At 41.9% G+C, this 15,731-nt stretch overlaps 1 long non-coding RNA gene across 1 annotated transcript; it reads left to right on the top strand.

The window, feature by feature from the left end:
* The first annotated feature begins 1,104 nt into the window (after positions 1-1,104).
* Positions 1,105-4,229, top strand: LOC145660311 (uncharacterized). Its single transcript, XR_014126562.1, has 3 exons — positions 1,105-1,235; positions 2,707-2,805; positions 2,935-4,229. It is a non-coding gene; the product is annotated as an uncharacterized LOC145660311 (long non-coding RNA).
* Positions 4,230-15,731: the final 11,502 nt, after the last annotated feature.

The following is a 15,731-nucleotide window of genomic DNA, read 5'->3' as shown; positions in this document are numbered from 1 at the left end:
ACAAGCACAAAGCAAAATGCAACGTTATCTGGCCCTAAAACGTCAGTACACGGTAGCAGACGACCTGTACACAGTGACTGACATTAAACACAGAACCACGTTGACAAAGTCCAGACTCAGAGAACACAGCCTGGCCGTCCAGACCAGCCGATATAAATGTCATGGCTGCCCAGAGAACAGAGACTCTGTCAGCAATGTAAATATGACACTGTAGAGACAGAGCTGCACTTCCTCACTGAATGTGAAAAATTCATCCAAATACGGCAAATTTACTTTACAAAATCTAAGACGATCCACCCAACTTTAAGTGTCTGTTTAACACTGACAAACTGCCCATCCTACTGGGCGAAAAGAAGGAAAGCAGCGCTTTAGCTGGGTGATGCATATCTGCCTGCCATAAGATGAGGGACAGTGATTAACCCACCCAAATACACACACACACACACACACACACACACACACACACACACACACACACACAAACACACACACACACACACACACACACACACACACACACACACACACTATATTACCCAGTATATAAAAGTTACCTATTTATTATTAATAACTATTTATTACTTCCCTTTCTTTTCACTTCTTCCCTTTTACTTCTTCCAATTATTATTATTTCAGACCAATTACAGTTTCTCTTCAAGTTCTTTATCATAACAGAATTCTTAATTTCCATAATTGCAAAGGTTGTAATGTTGTGTAATGTTCATGTTGTAATACTACTTTGGCAATACTACAATACTATAGTGGTATATGGTCACGCCAGTAAAGCTTACTGAACTGAAATGCACTGAGAGAGAGGGAGAGACAGAGAGAGAGAGAGAGAGAGAGAGAGAGACTTGACCCAGGAGCCCCTAATTCATTCACTTTCAGAAAATTACTGAAGGACACACTGCACCTACAGAGCCCTGCAGCTTCAGACATAGCCAATGTATCACCACCGCTGACACACAGAGAACTGAACACATCTGCTTGGCCAAACTGTACATACATCAGTTCTGTAGTACAAAATCTAAACATGTTAAATACATAACAGCCCTGAACCCTCATTACTTATAACTGATCACACTTTTCTAATCTTGCAGAGGCTCCATATAAACCTGTAAATCCTCCTCCAGTGGACACTGACACAACAAGTCCAACAGCTTCAACTAAACCTACTACTACAGTGACGTCTCCAAATGGTTATAAGACATTCAGTCCATCAACTACCAATGGAGGTAACATGCATTGGTTTAACGAGTGTGGGGCAGGATGCAAGCGTGATTCTTTGATGTGGTTTTAAATGAAAATGAAAGCACGCATGAACATACCGTGTGAACGTTGCATACACAGAGTAATACATGCGATTAAGGCAAAATAACTGACATTAGTGTTTGGAAAGGTTCAGGCTTTATATGGGAAATAATGAGGGTGAGACTAGACCCTATGGGCAGCTAAGTGAAAGGGGAGACACAGGACCCCTGTGTGATGGTGGTGAAGGGGTGTTACAGTAGCCCCCACCCCAACGTGCAGCTCCTGACGTGCGTACCAGCTGACAAGCGAACCCGAGGCCAGTGTAACATGGCAGGGTCTGGGCTGGGGACAGAAACCTTGACAGGGACATCTGGAAAAAGAGAAAAAAAGTCTGTTGGGTGAGGGGTGGAAACAGGACCCTGTGCTGCAACCAGAAACCTGACAGCAGGCTGGAAAGGAAACTGACACCAGGACTCAGGGACAGGAGAGGACAAGATTCCAGGCTGGACAGTGGGATGGACTGGAGGTCGTCTGAGAGGAGGTGCAGGAACCTCTACAGGATCAGAATGGGAGATGGGCTGGACAGGGGCGGGACAACAGGAACTGGAACCACAACTGTAATTGGGACAGTTACACAGACAGTAATGGGGACAGACAAAGACAGACACTGGCATTGGTAGGGTAACAATGAAAGGTCATGACAGTCCCAGTACAACAGAGACGTGACAGGAGGTGGCCAAGCCAGGAATGAGGGAGCATGTCTGCTGGGGAGAGATGGAGAGATGGAGAGAGAGAGAGAGAGAGAGAGAGAGAGAGAGAGAGAGAGAGAGAGAGAGAGAGATTAACAAACCCTTGGGACAGCTGTCCCACTCAGGTGGTGCTCAGGTGAAGACTTGTCAGTTCCATTTGGACTCGACCCAGGAGCTCCTGTTTGATTCACTCACAGAAACAGAGTGAGTGACTGAAGCAGACACTGCACCTCCAGAGCCTGTAACCTCACACTTAGTCGCTGTATTACCCACCACTGACACACAGCGAATCGAACACTTCTGCTTTTACAAACTGTACATTTATCAGTTCTGTAGTACAAAATATAAATGTAAACATGTAAAATGCATGAAAGCACAGAACCTTCAGTACTTTCAACTCATCATACTTTTCTATTCTTGCAGAGGCCCCACATTCATTCTGTTCATCAACTACCACTAAATTTAAGATGCTTTTGTTTAATAATATTCTCCCATCAACTCCATAAAATGATTCCCCACTATATACTACTACTACGAATACTACTACTACTAACGATAATAATAATAGTAGTAAATGACATTTAGTTTAGTTTAACATTTAGATTAAGAGGGAGTGTTTGGAAGAGTAAACAGTTCACAGCTGCGTTAAATAAATGTATTCTGCTGCTGTGTAAGACTGGGGTCAGTGTTTGTTGTGTTGTTACAGTCTCTCCTCAGACTCTGCCCTACATCCCCTTTGCTTTGGTCACTGTGATCTTCCTCCACATTATCGTGGCTGTGGTTTATTACACCAAGAGAAACAAAGGTAAAAATCTCATTAGCAAGCTGTTATAATCAGATTGTTTTCTCATTGTGCCCATTAACATCCATTTTACCATGTGTGAGTCAGATCCTGAATGAACTGAGTTGTTCTTGTTCATGTGACCTGCTTCAGTGTCAGAAATGAGCAGAGTTCACTATAACACTGCTGGTGGAGATGGAACAGCTAGTCTGCAGTAGAGAAGAAAACCAAGAGAAATCAACAGACCAGCTACAGACCTACACACCTGTTTAACAGACCTGCCACACACATCTGATCAGCTGTACCCACTGACCTGAACAAGTCTGTGTGTTAGAGATTTATCAGAATGTCTTCATTTGAATACAGTTCCTCTCCACTGTAAGTGTAGCTGTCAGATTATTCACTAGACTGTAGTTTTGAAGAGTGTGTACGGTGTGTAGCAGCAGTCCTGCTGTGTGTGTGTGTGTGTGTGTGTGTGTGTGTGTGTAACTCAGTAAGAATGCAGGTGTGTGTTTATCTGCTCCTTGTGCTCCACGCTGCTGATGGTGAGTGTTACCTTCTCTCTACAGATGTTGTCATCCTCATACATTCATTTACACAAAGTTATTTATATCTGGGATCAGCAGAGAGCAGCAGCACCCAGCCATCAAAAATCACAACACCTAAAATACATGATTGGTGTTTAACTCATTTTTTTATGACAGTACGGTGTGGTCACATATTCTTACAACAGCCGTCAGAAATGGTGATCTGTGTGTTGCAGGCTCTACAGTAACAAAATTCGGTGCTCACAGATTTTGGTGTACCACTGACATTTAACCATCTGAAGGCTCAGAGCAATGTCTGTTCTGCTTATTTTCTTAAATTCACCTTAAAGGTACTTACATGTTTGATATCACTGTGTTCAGAACAATCTCAGCTATCTTCCTATTGAGGTAGAATGTGACATAGATCACTGTATAAAGCAAGGTATGGAATATGGAAATTTTTCATCTCATGTGAAAAAGTACCTTTACTCATGTGGACCTGTTTTGGTGATTGAAATAAGTTTACCAAAGTAGTGAAATACATGAATAAAGTAATATTGAAAAGTCTAATAAATGTCTAAAATCACATTGTGTACATTTATTGAGTAAAAGCATGGTCTGTTAGCAACATTAGCAGCTTTTGTTCTAAATTAAAGGAGCAAAATGTGCTCCTTTAGTTTACTCCAACCATGTCTTGTCCACCTGGGTTAAGGGAAAATAAAGTAAATATGATTCTTCGCTAACCTGTCCCATTAAGTGGCACTGAAATAATGTGCAGTAGTTCGGTCCGATAGAGATGAACCAGTGCTAATTACTTGCTAATTGCTAATTAGATACTAGCATAAAGTAGGACTTGTAGAGGCAGGACTAAGATTGAAAAAATATAGAACCAGAGAACTTGTGGGGGTTTTGTTTGTTTGTTTTTGGTGCACTTGAGAAAAGAGGCTAACTGCTAAATCAACATGTTAAATGCTGCAAATGTCAATTTAAATATTGTTAATCTAGAACTAAATTCTGACTCCTACAAGCATCATTTTGCTCTATGAGTCTGTAAAAAATGTATTGCGTTTTATTATTACATTATGGTATTTTTCTCAAGGAATAGTTTTTCTGCATTGTATGTGTATATCTCTATTGAAGGATTTTTTGATATTTGACCTTTAAATAGCAGCATATGTTTTCTGTTATTAATCATGCCTTTTAAAGTCAAATGCCGTCCGTTGTCTGTACGCATCACTTCCACTGTGAGAGTCTATTGCTGTTTGATAAATAAAGAGCAGGACAGAGAGTTGTGTTTTCTGTTTACACCCACTAATAAACAAGTACATCATGAAGGTGTGCGTGGTGCAGTTTGACAGCAGAATGTGTGTAGAGTGCAGTTCACTGACAGCAGTTGGATATCCCACTATCTGTTGGGCATCACTATCTGTGATGTGTCTAGCTGGGGCAGAATTGGCACACACACATACACACACATGTTCTACTAAAGTCCGTCCTCATTCAGTCCTTTTACTGATATCTACATCTCAAGGTGCAAACTTCATGATTAAACCCCCATGTCATCTCTTGGAAAGATTGAAACAAAAACACTGAATGAGAAAAATGTTATTCTCTATACATCTGTCCCAGTCAAAAAGTCATCTGCACAGAATATAACACAAAGAAGTAGGAATTAGGCATGTTGAGACTGTACGGTGTAGTAGAGTTTGTGGACAAGCATCATCCATCTTGGTTCTCCAAGTCAGTTTCTCCCACAGGATGGCAGTGTCGTCCTGGAGTGATAAAGACAATATGAGTCAGAGGGAAACACCTGACAGCCAGAGTCCAGTCAGTGGGAGGAAGTGGACTGCAGTGTTTACACTGTGGACACTCCCCCATCCTCCTCAGTCGGGGGTGATATAAGTAGAGAGATATTTCCTGGAGAATCTTTAAGATGCTGAACTTTGCCTGTGTAACCCTGAGTCTGGTCAGTGGGGTAGATTTCTTTCTCTCTGAAGATCCATTTAAGAGTGTGTGGTATGTGATGTTCACTCCAGGAGCAGGTCAGTAGAACAGACCCTCCCACATCAACCTTTTGGTTCCCCCAGTTAATGTGCAGTCTGTGAAAAACACCTGATGGAAACAGTTCAAAATTCCCAAGATGAGGATCTCTGGCATCCTTTTTGAATATCAAACAGGCCTTGACCTCCATAGTAACCTACAGTAACATACACACTCTTTAGAAACATAGTCTACTGAATGTTCTACACTTACAGTGGAAAGGAAGTGTATTCAAATGAAATTTTGACAAACTTCTAACCCCAACACGCACACCAAATATTTTTACCACCCTGTTTTGTCATTTCATTTCACTATCGATTCAAAGGCATCTTTTCTTCTTATTAATGAAAATAGCACATGAAATTAGAGCAGCTAAAGAATTGGCTTCCTGAGACTTTTAAAAATTGTTGAACAGATGTTAAGGAGCATTTTAAATTCAGAGCATTCTTATTACCCACAATGCAGTGTGTTAAGCATTTGGATGGTCAACTCTCAGTGAGGAGTCCGGTTTCATCTTTGTGAACCTCAGGTGCCTGAGGTGCACACAGGACACTGAGTCAGCAAGCACTCAGAAGTGCTCCAGTTTATTGTCACACAGGGCTTAGAATATATAGACAGCATGAGTGGCACAAAAGAGGAAGAATGTAGTTTTGGCAGACTGCTATCACAACAAACGTAGAAAACCTGCTTGGCAACATTATGAAGTGACTAAAACAACTATAGAATCTCTGCTTGGCAACAGAGCAAAGATAAATTATTTAAAAATAGCTATTATACTGTTTTTAAATGGAACCATTTGTCAGAGGATATTTGAAGAGTGCTGACAACGGTGTGCAGCCTAGCATTGAAAAGTCATGGAAATACCAACCCGTTCATTGAACAGTTGTGGCGTCCTCCAGTGTTGATAATTGAGGTGATGTTGGTTAAGTAACGCATGGCTTACAACGCAAGTTCACGGCTACCAGAGGGAGGTCACAAGCCGAGAGCTAATCAGGGTTGGTTAGCCTGATCTCCTTCAGGTGGCATCACCCTACATAACAGCTTCACAAAGGCCCCTCTTAGAAAAGTCTTGTTGTGACACATGTGTTACGTCTGTCAGGGTGCCTCACCCCTGATCAACCTGACAGTCACAGGTTACATGTTGAAATTGTGAGTGGTGGGTTGTGGGATTGGTGGGTTGTGGGAGTTGTGCATGCAGACAAAACCACACCGGGGCATGTGGTGCATTGCATTGCTCCTGCATGTTTTCCTCAGTGTCGGTTGGCCGTTGGTTTATGGGGCAGAGTTGGTGGCTCTTAATGAGGGTACAACCTAATCAGAGTGTGCCACACAGCTAGCAGGAGGCCTGGTTGGCTCAAATGGTCTTCCCATGAAAACTTGGAAAGGGGCCACTTTTGTGGTTGCACTAGGAGTCATATGCATTTCACATAGAACTGCAGCTAGCAGTTTTTTGATCATGTAGTCTGTTCATTCCACTATGCCTGACGACCGAGGGTAATAGCGAATGTGAAACTTTGATGCTCAGATATTTACAGAGCTGATGAGTCATGCAAAACATCAAAGCACTCAAACAGGCAATGTTCAGGATGGTAGAGAAAAACAGAAGATGTCTTTATTGACACCAGTATGGTTTCCAACAAAGGAGTTGCCTCGAGAACAACTGCAGACCTGACATTTGGGATCTTCTTTTATCCTTCTTGCTACACCGCCCCACCAAAGTAGAGTGTCACCCTCCAAGGACGCCATTTCTTATTGTCTTATGTCTCAGTGAAATGTCGTCTCTCCAGTCTTAGCGCTCCATTAACTTTTCACACTTATCTGTACCATCTTTGCATTAGAAAAATCATCATTGTGTGTTAATATCTGCGTTGGTCATTATTTACATTCCAGCATTGAGCCCATATGTGTCATATTACCCAATTCCTCATCACAGTATAGCACTCAGCAGGCTGTTCATCACCCAACCCAGGACTCCACCAATCATGAACTTCACGTCAGATCGTCATCACCGGAATATTGAACTCCCCTGTGTACTTGATTGTTTAAGTCTGTCTCGAACATTAGGACACTGTGAAGTATTGCCTCTAGAGTCCTATGCATACCGAACGCTCTTTGGATTGTTTTCCTGTGTACCGAACTTTGACTTAATGTTTCCCGTTTCTGATTTTTGTCTGCTCCTTTTGGATTCTGATGCCTGGATTATTGGTTGGTCTTTATGATTTTTTGACACGGACTGTTTTCCCTACTTTCGAGTTACTAATTTATTTCTGTGACCGTTTCCACTACCTGTTACTACAATAAATCCTTATTTTTTTTATCTGCATGCGATTTTTGCCTGGCCCATACTTCACCTCCATGCAGTTGGCGGACTCAGATGCTTTGACCAACCAGGGTCAACTAATCCACCAACAGCACCAGTTGCTTGAGGGTTTCACACAGTCAATGGATACTATAGGCAAGCAACAAGCAGACCAACAAACTCAAATGTTGGAACTAGGACAAAGTCTCAGAGAACTTACCTCCTGGCTACAATTGATGACTACTCCTTCTCAGTTCAGTCCCACGCCTGCACCTACTACCGCCATGAGCAGTATCCAACCAACCCTCCCTGTGAGAAACCTGAAAAATATGATGGCTACCCAAGTGTCAACGTTTTTTGTTGCAATATTCATTGTATTTCAATAGCCTTCCAACCTGTTCCAATCAAGATAAAATTACCTTCATTACCTCTCATCTAACTGACAAAGCTCTTGACTGGGCGATTGCCATCTGGGCTAACGTACAACTGGCGTCTTATGACGACTTTATTGAGCAATTCAAGGCTGTGTTCGATCACCCGCATGATGGAAGAGCCAGTGGGGCGATACTTAACAAATTACACCAAGGCAATCATTCTGTGGCCGACTACGCACGAGATTTCCATACAGTCGCTGCTGGCAGTGGATGGAATGAGGAGGCGTTGAACGTCACTATCCGGAATGGTCTCAATGTAGAGGTTTTACATGAACTGGCTTGCCAAGATTTGAATCGGCTTATAGCTCTTTCTATACGTCTGGATCATTTCATCCAGGAACGAAAACCATGTAGAACTAGTAGTTCTCACCATACCTATCCCTCTCCCAGTTATAGACCAGAGCTCAGACGAGAGCAGACAGTGGAACCAATGCAATGTGATTCTTCACGCTTGACTGAAGAGGAGAGGTAGCTTCGATCCCAAGATGGTCTCTGTTTTTATTGTAGATCCTCAAAACATGTTATCAGGGATTGTTGTCTTCGACCTAATCCAGCATCACTGAGCCATAGACGGATCAGGCCACCCACATCAGAAAACAAGGTAGAGATCTTGCCATCAAGAAAGATGATCGCTAAGACATTTTTTTTTTGTTTATGTTGGGCTCCTACACATCTTCTATGTTTACAGCCTTAGTTGATTCAGGAGCCGAGGGAAGCTTCATACACGCACATCTTATATGGGAATTGGACATCGCAGCTATTACCCAAGCCTCTTCACCTGGTGGCTCTGGACGGATCACCAGTAGGAGCCAGTTCCATTACGCTCCACACTACTCCCATAAAACTTACCACAAGCGCAATCCACTCAGAGATCATCTCATTTCTCATCATAGAAGATGCCTCATTTCCAGTCATTTTAGGTCTACATTGGCTAGAACAACATGACCCAATTATATCATGGTCACGTAAGGAAATCACTCAGTGGTCATCTCAATGCCTAAGAAATTGTTTGACATTACCAGTTGTCCAGTTATATTCCACCACTGTTGAGAGCCCTGCTGATACACAAGCCTTTTCCCTCGCTCCGGAATACCAGGATCTCTCTTTGGTCTTTAGTAAGAAAAAAGCAACCCTGTTACCTCCCCATCTTCCCTACGACTGTGCTATTGAGCTCCTGGAGGTAGCCGTGTTTCCCAAGGCTCGTATTTATCCTCTCTCCCAAGAAGAAGAGAGGATCAAGGAGGAATATATAGATGAAGTATTAAGTCAAGGCTTTATTCAGCAATCCACCTCCCCCATGGTATCAGGATTTTTCTTTGTAAAAAAGAAGGACGGAGGTCTTCGTCCCTGTATTGACTACCGAAATCACATTTCCAAGAAATATTCATACCCGTTACCTCTCATTCCTCTCACTCTGGAACTACTACAAGAAGCCAAGATCTTCACCAAATTAGAGCTCCGTAGTGCATTTAATTTGATAAGGATCAAGAAAGGTGATGAATGGAAAACCAATTTTATCACCAGCAGAGGTCACTATGAGTGCAAAGTCATGCCATACGGTCTCAGTGTGGCTCCATCTGTCTTTCAGGCTTTTATCAATGATATCCTCTGTAAATACATGGGAAAATTTGTTATATTGATGACATCCTAATCTATTCACCCATTAAAAGCCAACACGTACGAAAAGTATTGGAGATTCCTCTGGATAACGTGTTATATGTCAAGGGAGAGAAATGTAAATTCCACCTTCCAACCACAACTTTTTTAGGATATGTGATTAGCCATAGTGGAATCACCATGGATGACAAGAAGATCGACGTTATCATTCAGTGGCCCGTTCCGTTCACCGTTAAAAAGCTCCAGAGTTTCTTGGGGTTTGCAAACTTTTACCGACGATTCTTACGGAACTTAGTAGTATTGCAGCCCCTCTCACAGTCCTCCTGAAGGGAGCAACAACCAAGTTATTGTGGAATCAGGAGGCTGACCAAGCATTCAGAAAACTGAAAGAAGCTTTTACCATGGCTCCTATACTTAGGCATCCAGATCCTTCCGTTCCCTTTGTCGTGGAGGTTGATGCTTCTAACATCGGGGTAGGAGCTGTACTTTCACAAGGACAAGATAAGTCCAAGTTACACCCAGTAGCTTATTGTTCCCGTAAGTTATCACCAGTTGAACGTAATTACGGAATAGGAGAACGTGAACTGTTGGCCATTAAACTGGCCTTAGAAGAGTGAAGGTATTGGTTAGAGGGGCAAATCATCCCTTTCTTGTTATCACTGACCACAGGAATCTGGAATACATGCCTACAGCTAAACAACTCTGTTCTTTTCAAGATTTGATTTTAAGATTGTGTACCATCCTGGGACCTGGAATACTAAAGCTAATCCCTTATCCTGTGTTTTCTTGGAGGAGACAGGAGATGGAAACCATCCTTCCTAGCTGGAAACACCTGTCATCTATACAATGGGAAATAGATGATGAAACAGAACAGGCCATGCAAGACACAGTCATCCCAAAGGTGTGTCCATCAGGGAAACAATATGTTCCTACCTCGTGCCGGACCGCCTATTGACGTGAGCTCATTCCTCGCTGGTTTCAGGGCATGCTGGGAAGACATGTACTCGACAGCTTCTGGCTAACTGGTACTGGTGGGAGACCATGACGGGCGATGTTCATAAATATGTTTCTTCGTGTTCAGTTTGCAGTCAGAGTAAAACACCTAAGACCCTACCCACAGGAAAGCTCATGCCACTTCCCATACCAGACAGACCTTGGTCTCACATTGCTTTAGATTTCCTTACAGACCTCCCATGTTCTGAAGGTAACACTACGGTCCTCACTGTAGTTGAAAAAGTATGGGAGGAGACACACCTGTGTATCGAACAGAACCGTAGATATAATGAGGTGGTGGACAGACAAGGGAGGGAGACCCTGCTGTACCAATCTGGTGACAGAGTGTGGCTCTCTACGCGTGACTTCCGCAAGCCAGGGTCATGTCGCAAGCTGGGTCCCAAATGTATAGGTCCGAATTAAATTACAAAGTGCATGAATGAAGTCACAGATCAGCTCAACTTACCTGCTCACTTTGTGTTTCAAGGTCATTTCATTTGGTCCTTCTGAAGCCTGTGATTCCAGGGCCCTTGGATGAGGTCTCTCCCGAGGCCACTCCTCCACAGCTCTGATTGTGCCCTGATCTATGAAGTGCGCTATATTCTGGACTCTAGGAGGTGGTTCGATGCAGTACTTGGTCGACTTGGTCCCTCTCTGCTATCCGTCTGTCGCCATCTCTCTGCTAAGGAAGAAAAAAACGTGAGACTGAGAACTTCTCCTAGCTCTGATTGTATAATGTGTGTGTGTGGTTATTGATGTGTATACATGTATTTGTGTGTGTGTGTGTGTGTGTGTATTGGTGTATGTAAATAACTCTTTTCATACAGTAGGATGAGTCCCAGCAGCAGAAGGAGAACAGGATAGAGGATAGAGTAGTACTGCCTGTGAGAGGCATTTTGGGAAATATTGCCACTTGTATTGTATTGCATTCAGTGTGTTATGCAGTGGTAGTTCAGTGGTTAAAGTATTTGACTAGTAATCAGAAGGTTGCCCATTCAAACCTCACTGCTACCAAGTTGCCACTGTTGGGCCTCTGAGCAAGACCCTTAATTCTCAATGGATCTAATTGTATTTGGTCATAATTGTAAGTTGCTTTGGAAAAAAAAAGTGCTAGATGAATGTTATATATTGTGTTTCTTATTTCTGTTTTTTGGCCATCTTGTATTTGTCTGCCTGAATATTTTGTCTCTCTAGATTTCGACCTGGACTGTAGTTCCTCTCTGTGATGCTCCCTTGTTCTGTTTATCCCATAGTACTGGTTCTGTCCCTTGTCTGTGTTTTGACCGTGTTGGATTATCCTTTTCTGATTAAAACCACATTTCATTTTATCCTCGAGCATCTGGCTTTCTCTGAAACATCACAGTGTCACTGGAGTGAACGTGACATTGTTCCTCAGAATCCCTCCTAAGTCAGTTAGTGATTTATTGATTAAATCATGAGGTTCAGAGCTGAATCACAGCAGAACCTAAAGCCCATGAATCTCCAAAAGTAGCATGGTCATGTGTATGTGTGTGTGTGTGTGTGTGTGTGTGTGTGTGTGTAGGTGTGCCTGTGTGGGTGGGTGTGTGTTTGTGTGTATTTGCATGAGCTGTCCAGTCTTCCTGACCAAGTGGACAGTGACCAACAGCTGCATCATATACAGAACGAACAAGTGAGGAATAAATAACACAAACAGAAATAAACAAGTGAGCACATTTCACACATTGCACCCAGTGCACCCAGATTAGCAATACATATATGAGGAGGAAGAGATGCATCCTGGGAACTGTCATATCTGTAAACCGGTAGCTACTGCCACAGTGACATCAATGATAGTGTGTGCACGGGAGCATGCATGTATTTGTGAGTGTGGGAGCATGTGTGTATATTTTGGGGTGGGTGGTGGTGTATCACTTTAGCAGATTTTTATCACTTTGAATGTACGTTTAGGGTGTGTATAATGATGTCTTTCTCCAGGTCCTTCAAATGTGGGTCTGGCCATATTGCAGCAGTCGTATGTGTGTGTGTGTGTGTGTGTGTGTGTGTGTGTGTGTGTGTGTGTGTGTGTGTGTGTGTGCACATTTCACACATTGCACCCAGTGCACCCACATTAGCAATACATATATGAGGAGGCCCAACAGTGGCAACTTGGTAGCAGTGGGGTTTGAATGGGCAACCTTCTGATTACTTTAACCACTGAACTACCACTGCATAACACACTGAATGCAATACAATACAAAAGTATCATGGTCTTGTGTATGTGTGTGTGTGTGTGTGTGTGTGTGTGTGTGTGTGTGCACATTTCACACATTGCACCCAGTGCACCCACATTAGCAATACATATATGAGGAGGAAGAGATGCATCCTGGGAACTGTCACATCTGTAAACCAGTAGCTGTTGCCACAGTGATAGTGTGTGCACGGGAGCATGCATGTATTTGTGAGTGTGGGAGCATGTGTGTGTATTTTGGGGTGGGCGGTGGTGTATCACTTTAGCAGATTTTTATCACTTTGAACGTACATTTAGGGTGTGTATAATGATGTCTTTCTCCAGGTCCTTCAAATGTGGGTCTGGCCATATTGCAGCAGTTGTGTGTGTGCGTGTGTGTGTGTGTGTGTGTGTGTGTGTGTGCATGTGTGTCAATTTCCCCCCAGCTAGACACATTACAAATTCAGTAATGCTAAACTAATTATAATTGTAATATAAGTTCATTTTAACAAGAGTTACAAGTTTGTAGTAAGAATGATCCAAGGATTACTAATAACCGCCTGAGAAATAAATATATCTGAAGAAGATTCCAAGTTCCACTTCACCAGAAGCACTTTGATTGTAAGATATCCATCACATCCCAGTTTAGATATCACTGTGTGGTACAACGGGACAAAAGCAACAAACACATCTGGGTGATGCTGTTGAATTTGCATGTTCATGTGTTTTTGCCCACAGACTCTACAACACCAACACACTGTCCTCGTCCACCACTCAGGTCACTGGGAAACTTTCCCACACAGGTGATTTGAAAGAAACAGCTCATAGTGTTAATGATTCAGTAAATGTTGCTAACGAGCTTAAGTTAAATCCAGCCTAGCGTGTTGATAGCTTTTTTTGGCGGCGAATTTGCGAGTGTGAAATTTGATTCCACATTACGTTCATCAGCTTTCACATTTAGACTACCACATACTCTCCATATGACTGCATACACAGAACTGTAATGTGTATGTGATGATTTGGGATGAATACATGTACCATTACACTCCTAATCTTTATATTTTAGTATAACTATATAGTTAATATGTCAACAGCAAAATAAATTCACTTTGCAGAACCTTTTCAATGCTGCTCTACTGCCCTAAGCAACCACCTTCTATGACCAGCCTACATATGAACCCTTTCACACCAAACACTGAACCAGAGTTGCCTGTTTGGGATACAAGATGATTTTCACATTTGGTGTTTTTTCTTGAATCTGAGTGAGTCTGTTTCCATGTCACTGATCTGGTTTCATATTGTGTACAAATTTGCAGAACCATCTGCTCTACTTTGGTGTTCAGCCCTCCTGATCAAGCTTGTCTGTCCAATGCCCTGAATTTGTACACCAGTAATGTGTACATGTGAGCCCAACCACAGCTCAGAATGGTTTCCACTCTAAGGTCCTAAAAAGAAAGTAACAAACAGTGGCGTCCAACTGCTGTCAGTGAACTGCACTCTACACACATTCTGCTGTCAAACTGCACTACGCACACCTACATGATGTATGTGGTCATCCGTTGGTGTAAACAGAAACCACAACTCTCTGTCCTGCTTTGGCTCTTTATTTATGAAACAACAATAGACTCTCACAATGGAAGTGATGCGTACAGCCAACGCTTTGGCATTTGACCTTAAAAGACATGATTAATAACAGAAAAAAATATGCTGCTATTTAAAGGTCAAATATCAAAAAATCCTAGAGATACACACATAAAATGCAGAAAAATGATTCCTTAGGAAAAATAGCATAATGTAGTAATAAAATGCAATACATTTTTTTACAGAATCATAGAGCAAAATGATGGTTGTTGGAGTTAGAATTTAGTTCTAGATTGACAATATTTAAATTGACATTTACAGCATTTAACATTTTGATTTAGCAGTTAGCCTCTTTTCTCAAGTGTACCAAAAACAAACAAAAAACCCCACAAGTCCTCTAGTTCTATATTTTGTCAGTCTTAGTCTTGTCCCTACAATTTCTACTTTATGCTAGTATCTAATTAGCAATTAGCAAATAATTAGCACTGCTTCCTATTTTCTGGACTGAACCACAGTGCAGATTTCAGTGCCACTTAACGGAACAGGTCAGCAAAGAAGCAAATTTATTTTTATTTTCCCTTAACCCAGGTGGACAAGACATGTTTGGAGTCTAAACTGAAGGAGCACATTTTGGTCATTTAATTTAGAACAAAAGCTGCTAAATGTTGCTAACAGACCATGCTTTTACTCAATAAATGTACACAATGTCATTTTAGACATTTCTTAGACATTTTAATATTACTTTATTCATGTATTTCACTACTTTGGTGAACCTGTTTCAATCACCAAACAGGTCCACACGAGTAAAGGTATTTTTTCATATGAGATGAAAAATTTCCATATTCCATAATATTACTTTATACAGTGATCTATGTCAAATTCTACCTCATTAGGAAGATAGCTGAGATTGTTCTGAACACTGTGATATCAAACATGTAAGTACCTTTAAGGTGAATTTAAGAATATATTCAGAAACGGACATTGCTCTGAGCCATCAGATGGTTAAATGATGGTGTTACACCAAAATCTGTGACCAACAAATTCTGTCACTGTACAACCTGGAGCACACAGATCACCATTTCTGACAGCTGTGACCGCACTGTACCGTCATAATAAATGAGTTAAACACCAATCCAAATGTTTTTTAGGTGTTGTGATGGCTGGGTGCTGCTGCTGTCTGCTTATCCCAGATATAAATACCTTTGTGTAAATTAATATATGAGGATGACAACACCTGTAGAGAGAAGGTAACACTCACCATCAGCAGCGTG

The sequence above is a fragment of the Electrophorus electricus genome, chromosome 2, assembly GCF_041902795.1.
Source record: "Electrophorus electricus isolate QZ-2024a chromosome 2, ASM4190279v1, whole genome shotgun sequence".
Classification (NCBI taxonomy): domain Eukaryota; kingdom Metazoa; phylum Chordata; class Actinopteri; order Gymnotiformes; family Gymnotidae; genus Electrophorus; species Electrophorus electricus.
The sequence above is the reverse complement of the archived record's forward strand: the minus strand, read 5'-3'. Positions and strand labels throughout refer to the sequence as shown.